The sequence below is a fragment of the Moschus berezovskii genome, chromosome 1, assembly GCF_049115385.1.
Source record: "Moschus berezovskii isolate FMDL1 chromosome 1, NW_MosBer_1.0, whole genome shotgun sequence".
NCBI classification, from domain to species: domain Eukaryota; kingdom Metazoa; phylum Chordata; class Mammalia; order Artiodactyla; family Moschidae; genus Moschus; species Moschus berezovskii.
The window spans coordinates 23,952,044-23,960,797 of NC_142460.1; the positions used below are offsets into that span (position 1 = coordinate 23,952,044).

Below are 8,754 nucleotides of genomic sequence, written 5' to 3' on the forward strand. Positions count from 1 at the left end.
GGCGGGAGAAGAGATTTAATTTAGTTGATTTTCTGTGGTTGTTGGTTGTTCACTAGTCTCACAGTGATGGAAGCTGCACATTTTTTCGAAGGGACCGAGAAACTGCTAGAGGATTGGTTCTCCAGGCAGCAACCCGACGCAAACCAAGGATTTGGGGATCTTCGCAATGGCAAGCCACTCCAGTACTCTTGCCTAGAAAATCCTATGGATGGAGGAGCCTGGTGGGCTGCAGTCCATGGGGTTGCTAAGGGTCGGACACGACTGAGCGACTTCACTTTCACTTTTCACTTTCACACATTGGAGAAGGAAATGGCAACCCACTGCAGTGTTCTTGCCTGGAGAATCCCAGAGACGGGGGAGCCTGGTGGGCTTCCGTCTATGGGGTCACACAGAGTCGGACACGACTGAAGTGACTTAGCAGCAGCAGCAGCAGCACCATCCCAAGATCCGAATGGGACATACTTTTGAAGGATGTGCAATGTTCAATCATAAGTGTGACAAAAACTGACAAGCAGGAAGCTTATGTACTCAGTGAGAGTAGCATGTTTGTCTCCAAGAGACGTTTCATTTTGAAGACATGTGGTACCACCCTCTTGCTGAAAGCACTGGTTCCCCTGTTGAAACTTGCTAGGGATTACAGTGGGTTTGACTCAATTCAAAGCTTCTTTTATTCTCTTAAGAGTTTCATGAAGCCTTCTCACCAAGTGTACCCACACCAGAATTTCCAGGAAGAAATAGAGGTCCTTAATGCAATTTTCCCAAATGGAGCAGCATATTGTATGGGATGCATGAATCCTGACTGTTGGTACTTGTATACTTTGGATTTCCCAGAGAGTAGGGTAATCAGTCAGCCAGATCAAACCCTGGAAATTCTGATGAGTGAGCTTGACCCAGCAGTTATGGACCAGTTCTACATGAAAGATGGTGTTACTGCAAAGGATGTCACTCGTGAGAGTGGAATTCATGCCCTGATACCAGGTTCTGTCATTGATGTCACAATGTTCAATCCTTGTGGGTATTCAATGAATGGGATGAAATCGGATGGAACTTATTGGACTATTCACATCAATCCAGAACCAGAATTTTCTTATGTTAGCTTTGAAACAAACTTAAGTCAGACCTTCTATGATGACCTGATCAGGAAAGTTGTAGAAGTCTTCAAGCCAGGAAAATTTGTGACCACCCTGTTTGTAAATCAGAGTTCTAAATGTTGCACAGTGCTTTCCTTGCCCCAGAAGATTGAAGGTTTTAAATGTCTTGATTGCCAGAGCGCTTTGCTTAATGATTACAATTTTGTTTTTACCAGTTTTGCTAAGAAGCAGCAACAACAGCAGAGTTGATTAAGAAACATGAAGAAAAAACGCAAAAAGAGAACACACATAGAAGAAGGTGGTGGCTGCTTTTTAGATATTGATACCAAGGGCCATGCTTTTCATAACCACCACCTCGTAGTTGCAGAAAGCCCTAGATGTAATGATAGTGTAATCATTTTGAATTGTATGCATTATTATATCAAGGAGTTAGATATCTTACATGAATTCTCTCTTCTGTGTTTAGGTATCCTATGCCACTCTTGCTGTGAAGTTGAAGTGCATGTAGAAAAAGCCTTTTCCTATATGAAACTTTACAACACTTGTGAAAACAATTCAATTTGGTTTATGCACAGCGTAATATTTCTCCAGGTGTCACCCAAAATTCCCCACAGACAAGGCTTTCGTCCTCATTAGGCGTTGGCCTCAGCCTAGCCATCTGGGACTGTTCTATTAATTGCTGCCAGGATTTTACATCCAGTTACCTCCAGTTTCTAGAACATATTCTCTACTAATGTTATTGAAACCAATTTCTACTTCATATAGATGTTTTTGCAACAGAAATTAAAGTTTCTCTTCTGCGAGTCGAGTCCTCTAAGAAAACAACTGGAACTATCCATTTTGTGTATTTATATTTTAACACTGCTTCCTGTACTTGTATTACTTTGATTCCTTCCATTACCATGGTGTCTCCCCTCCCAACCACACCCCCTCAATAAAGCAATACATTGTTACACTGTGGGTTTTATACTAATCTATACCCCAGAGGGGGAAGGCGGGGGTAGACCCTAGGCTTAATTTTCTTTTAAGGTCAATGGAGTTTGACGTTTTTCATTGCCATGAACTCTTTTGGAATAAACTATTGTTGATTAGCAAAGAAGGCGTAGATTGGTACTAGGGAATATTGGCAGGACTGTATGGAAACTGCCGTTTGGTGTCCCCCATTAAATGAGATGAGCTTCTCATAAGTACCATGTCTTTATTAACTTGCTAAGTAGTACAAAAGAATTTTTATCACAATTTATTAGCGAGGAGATTTAAGATAAAGGTATTGGTTTCAACAAATCAAGTCAGCTCAGATGATTCACCTTAACTTTTACTTTCGTAGCCATTTCCACTAATTTCTGTTAACGATATGCCATGAATTTTGGTTCAAAGCAGATTCAATGTCTTTGCTATCTTGTGACTTAAACGTTCCATAACTTTATGATACATGTAATAGTGTTCTGACTTGGTTCCTCTTGCTTGTTTATATTCCTTTCACCATGGAATAGCATCAGGTGATGAATGAGAACTGTTAAGGTTATTCAGACATACTCAGTGCAGCAGAATGCTAGTCACAAAACATTACACACAAAATTCCAAAATGGTTGATGGGAAATGACCTAAAAATAGAGGCATAAAAGAGTTGGTATCTTTTAGCTGTATTTGCTAACATGGACATTTGAGCAGTTGATAAAAGAGCAAAGTTGACTCAATATTGTATTTATTCTTGTCCTCAAACAATTTTTGATTCTTTCTGGATTGATGCAGTGATGCTTTTGTTCCTTTCGTATTTATAAAGGAAACACTTTTATTTTTTGGTGTTTCTGAACATAAAATCTGCTTGGTTTGAAATCAAGTGGTTGGAACACTTAACTTTTATTTTAAGCACATTGTTGATTCAAAGCTTCATTGAGGAAGCTTTCAATCAATGGATCATTCTGATTTTCTGTAATTACGCACAGTACCTAATATTTTGGTGCTATTATGAGGACCAATGCTCAAAGTGGATTTTGTTCTTGAACAGTGTCCCAGTAGATTTGATGACATTTATTGGCTTGAGGTCTGATTTTCCTCCCCCTAATAGATTTAAAAGATTTCTATTTCATGTTGAAGACCTGCACAAATTTTGTATGGAACAAAGCCTAGAAAAAAATGAAAAATAGATTGACTAGTAATCTAAATTAATCCTAGTATGTATGATAGAGGAGGGAAAATTTTGGTGCCATAATTTCTCTCTTCATGGTGTTGGACTTCAATCACTTGAAATGTATTTCTGTACCCACAATTTAAGCTTCAATAAAGGTTTGCTTAATTCATTGTCAAAAGAAAAATAAATAAAAATAAAATAAATTTATTTACATAAGCTAATATGTATATGGGCTTCCCTCGTAGCTCAGTCAGTAAAGAATCTGTCTGCAATACAGGAGATCTGGGTTCAGTTCCTGGGTCAGGAAGATCCCCTGGAGAAGGAAATGGCAACCCACTCCAGTATTCGTTTTAGGAGAATCCCATGGACAGAGGAGTCTGATGGGCTACAGTCCCTGGGGTTGCAAGAGTCGGACACGACTTAGCAACTAAAGCACCACAAATATGTGTATATTTTTCCATATTTGGAAGGATCCAGCAGGGTCAAGGCAATGAATGTGTTAAAAACTGAATTTGCACATTTGTGCCAATCAGTGACCCTAGAATCACTTAAATGAAAATATCTATTTGTCTTCTCTGCAGGTAGCAGTTAAGAGAATAAAGCAAATGAATAAACTCTTAGTAGGATATCTATTAAGCATTTAAACACTGAAGTTGTCTCCCATTGACATGATGGAATTCTATAAAAAATTTGATGATTCTACTTAATTAAACCAAACACATACATTAGTTTTCATAACAATTTCCTAAGTTTTCTTTCCTTCAAAGTCATCTTTTACATTATGGCTTGAAAAATAAATTACTGTTCTGAACAAAATAGAGGGTGAGAAACAAAATACATTTAATGATGTGCTACATAATACATAGTAAGTATGAAAATAACTCTTCTTAATGTGGCTTAAAAGCAAGTGCTTCCACTTAGAAAAAGCTTTGTAATAATTAAGCAGAGCAAGCATCACTACTTAATTACATGAAAAAAAATGAAAGGAATTATAGTGAATAGGAAGAGACTATGAATATTTAACCACCATTATATTTTCTCTGAAGCAATTTTCTGAACACATGTTTAGTATGTGATCTTGAAATTCAGAACTAAGACGTCTTTCTTCTGCCTACATACATTTATTATTATTATTTTATTAGGTGCAACAAGATAGATGATTCCTTGGCACAGAGTTTTTATATATTAAATAAAAATATGTATGCATATGCATGTAGACTAAAAATTTTTTTAAATCAACTAGTTGTAATTAACGAAGTTAGTTTCAGTATTTATCTTTGTAGTTAAGGGAGCTTTGATAAATTGAGCTTAATTGGGAGCACAGAAAATAAGCATTAGTGCTCTCAAAGAGTATGCAATCATTTATGAAAATATCTTCATAGCAGCATCTACTTTATCCCTCATTTGAGAGAATACTTATGCACCAACAGTTAGCTGCTAGGTATTTGCATGTGAGGTTATTCAACTCCCTATAATCTACATAAAGTAATGCATAAACTATGTATATATATAAAATACATAGTTTATGCATATATTTTATATACATAGTTCATATAATAATTTTTATAGCCAAGTGCATTTATTAACATAGTAGGTGTTTTACAAAATTATATACTAAATACAACTATTGCAATTTAGATTGAACAAAGTGAAGCTGGACTGCAAATGGTGGATATTGGTCCCTGAGTTCATATTTTAAGTACCATAGATTTGAATTTCACTTCATTTAGGAGACATACAAAAAGTTGACCCTGAGTTAGGAGTCAAATATCTATTGAAAACACCTGTTTCCTGCAGTTTTAAATTAGGCTACTTAACCTTGGTCCCAGTTTTCTTACCTTTCAAATGATAATTATCCTATTTACCTCTCAATATAGATGTGATAATTAGTTGAAAAGTGTTTTTTGGAAAATGTATGCCATACAATAGGGGCGTCATAATTTAGCTTATTATATTCTTGGCAGAGATAGAATCAGGATACAAAATAAAAAGGAGCTATTTTAAGACCAGTGGGTCTCATGATCAGAAAATCTTGTTTGTATAGGTCACATGACTTTTTATTTGGCCAAGCAGAGATTTTTAAAATTAAAAGTATGTGTGTATACATCAGTTGTGTCTGACTCTTTGGGATACCATAGCCTGCCAGGATCTTCTGTCCATAGGATTTTTCAGGCAAGAATACTGGAGTGTGTTGCCATTTTCCTCCTCTAGGGTATCTTCCTAGCCCAGGGAACCTGCATCTCCTGTGTCTCTTGTATTGTAGGTGATTCTTTACCTGCTGAGCCAACAGGGAAGCCTAAAAGTATGGTCAGCCTCAAAGCAAATACAGTCATCTTCATTCATATTAAAAACTTATAGGTCTTCTTTTCTCATAGTTTATTACTGATCAAGTCAAAGATACTATTTGTACTCATTGGAGTCAGTTTGGAGCCCTTTGAGGTGGGTCTAGATCACTTTAGCTGAGGGGTGCACCTTGGCCGAGATTCTCATTGTTCTCATAAGCTATTTCATAAAAGTCAGTGTGCTCTTGTCGACTGAAAAATATGCACAGCCTAAATATTGAGGATTATGTTTTAATCAGTGGACAAGTATCTGAGGACTTGGGCCCAGGATGCAGCATCTCAGATAATTCAGAAAGACTGCACAAAAGAGGAAGAGCAAGGAATTTAGGATATATAGGAATATTTGACACAAAACTAGGGAGTCAGGACTTTAAAAGATTACCGGTAATAAAAGAAAACCGGACGTCTCAAATTCGTCAAGTGTTAATCACTCAGTCCTGTCTGATTCTTTGTGAGCCCATGGACAGTAGCCCTCCAGGCTCCTCTGTCCATGGAATTCTCCAGGCAAGAATACTGGCAAGTGTTGCCATTTCCTTCTCCAGGGGATCTTCCTGACCCAGGGATCGAACCTGGGTCTCCTGCATGGCAGGTAGATTCTGAACTGACTGAGCCACCAGAAATTAGTGCTTTTCTATATATGGGCAGATTCAAGAGTCTGGGCTCACTGAAATCATTCCTTTGGTGTGCATCTCAGCTATCTGGGACAAGCATCCTGTGCTTTCTCATCCTGAGACTCCTCTGATACACTGTTGGGGTGCATGCAATAATTGACTCCTAGATGGCGGGCATTCTTTATTTCTATCCTGAGTTCCCTCTGGGCTAACCATCAGGGCTGCTATAAAGTGGTAGCTTGATGGCAGTGACATTCTTTGTTTAGTGATATGGCAGATAACATTCTTAGTTCACACCTGGAGAGAGAACTTTGTCTTAAGTTTCAGGAGAATTTTGTACTTTATTTACATATCCCAAATGTTCTAAGGTGCTTTGTCATTTTGTTGGTCAAAATTGGCTCTCTGTTCAGTTTCTTAAGAGATACAGTGGCGCGATTCTGCATAATTCAGACATGCTCTTAGGTATGCATGTGCTAGAGACTGAATCTTTTCTTAAGTTGATGCTTTGGGTCCACAAGATAATTGTGCCCTTTCTCAAAAGCCATGACTCCAAGCTTCTGGAAGCTGAGCTGTGTGAAATGAGTGAAGCCGCTATTTGCCATCTGCTCTAACTAGTTGGGTTCTGAAAACTGGAACTACAGACATAAATCAGTGCTGAGCGTTCTGTTTTTCCTTCGAGGTTTAAATTCAGTGTCCTCAGATTCTTGTATTAGCTAAAAAGGCAAAACAGTTAGAATTTACAGGGAGTCCTGCAAACATTGGTCTCAGGGCATGGCAACGTCAAAAGATTCCTATCTGAGAAACTTATTAAATCTTCCTGCAATTTTCATGCCCTGCTCCAGTGACTTCTTAGGAAACACACACATACACATACATACAAAGCACAAAATTCTACTTTAAATTTTCCCCTCTCCCTTCTAAATCAGTGCTTCTCAACTTCTCTAGTGATGACATAAAAAACATGCCTTTGAAAAACTGAAGATGTATTCATAGGCAAACTCTCAATTGTGTTCATGAGGTATCTTAGAAATCTCATGTGTTAATCTGCTTTAATTAATGGAATATTTTTTACTTTCTATCATGTCATCCTTGGTTGCAATATATTAATTGGCACTTGAAATCACTAGGTAAGTAACTCATTTTGGTTGATCCCAAGTCTCTGAGAAAGCTGACGATTCAGGATGATATTTCTTGTCATTCCTGAGTACACATGTATCCTTCCTGCTCCTTCCCACCCTTGTCTCAAGTATACCAGTGTGTACTCCTAGCCATATACGCAAGATCGTTTTGAAAGGTAAAGCCATGAACTTTTGATGTTTGATGGCATAAACATAAAGATTTTTCATATTGATTTCTTCCTCCATTTTATCAGTGACCCTGATTTGCAAAAGTCAGGTCATAATCTCTCTTGACAAATGTGATGGAATGTAGACAGATCAATCTTCTTTATGACTTGAATAAACTTTTGAAACATTCTGTTTTTTAAATATCCCTGTCATTGCAAGGGCCAAATTGATAGTAAATAACACAATCATCTCCGTGTTTAAGACCAATGTCTCAACTTCTTTCCCACAGGTGGTTAGTGCTCACTAGTTTATAAATTCTAGTTAATTATTTTAGTGTTTCATGATTTAAAAATCTCTTGAGGTTAGCATTTTGGGATTAAGGCAGGTAAACATAATTTGATGGGCTGATTACACTTTGGATGAACCATGTGGGTTTGGAAAAATATTCTAAAATTAGAAGATACAAGCTTTGCCAATTATCAGCCATGTGATTTTAAGTGAATTATATGTTTTCATTTTCAATTCTCCCTTCATTAGCATTAGATGAAAAACCTACTATATCTTCCTTACAGATGTTATGAGGATGAAATGGGATATTTATGTTCCTCTTTAAGCCTAAAATAGATCTATATTAAATGACATCTATATATCTATCTGTTAAATTGGAAAGTTGTAGTCAAGATATTAGTCATTTATTAAACAAGAGTGACTCTGAATTACTTGTAAGTTATTGCTTCCTCTGGAAGAACAATGTAGGCCATAAAAGGGGTGATTTGCTAGAGTAGAATCCATGTGCACCTCTTATAAGCTGTGTAGACACAAGACATTTGCATAAATTCACTAGTTTCCTTATATGCAAATGCGGATAATAACAAAAAATACCAACTGGAAGTATGTGGATCGGCTATGATAATGTACCCAATTGCCCATAGGGGCCAGTACACAAAAAAGTGTAGCCTACCAGGCTTCTCTATCCGTGGGATTCTCCAGGTCAGAAAAATGGAGTGGATTGTCATTCCCTTCTCCCGGGGATCTTCCTGACCCAGGGAGTGAAGTTGGGTCTCCTGCATTTCAGGCAGATTCTTTACCATCTGAGCCACCAGGTAAGCCCTAAGAAACACTGGCTGTTGACAATAAACAGTCATAATAGTATAATAGCAAAATGACATCTGTTTTTAGGTAACAAATCATATTTATTTTTAGGTAACAAATCATATTTTTTTCAAAGACTAAGATAATAAAATGCCCTTCTTCATACAGATAATTAAATGTTACTCTCATAATCAAAGAAGA

The 8,754-nt window shown here is 37.2% G+C and overlaps 1 pseudogene; it reads left to right on the forward strand.

Annotated features, from left to right (window-relative positions):
- The first annotated feature begins 438 nt into the window (after nucleotides 1-438).
- On the forward strand, nucleotides 439-1,435 carry LOC129550216 (S-adenosylmethionine decarboxylase proenzyme pseudogene; annotated as a pseudogene).
- The last annotated feature ends 7,319 nt before the right edge of the window (nucleotides 1,436-8,754 follow it).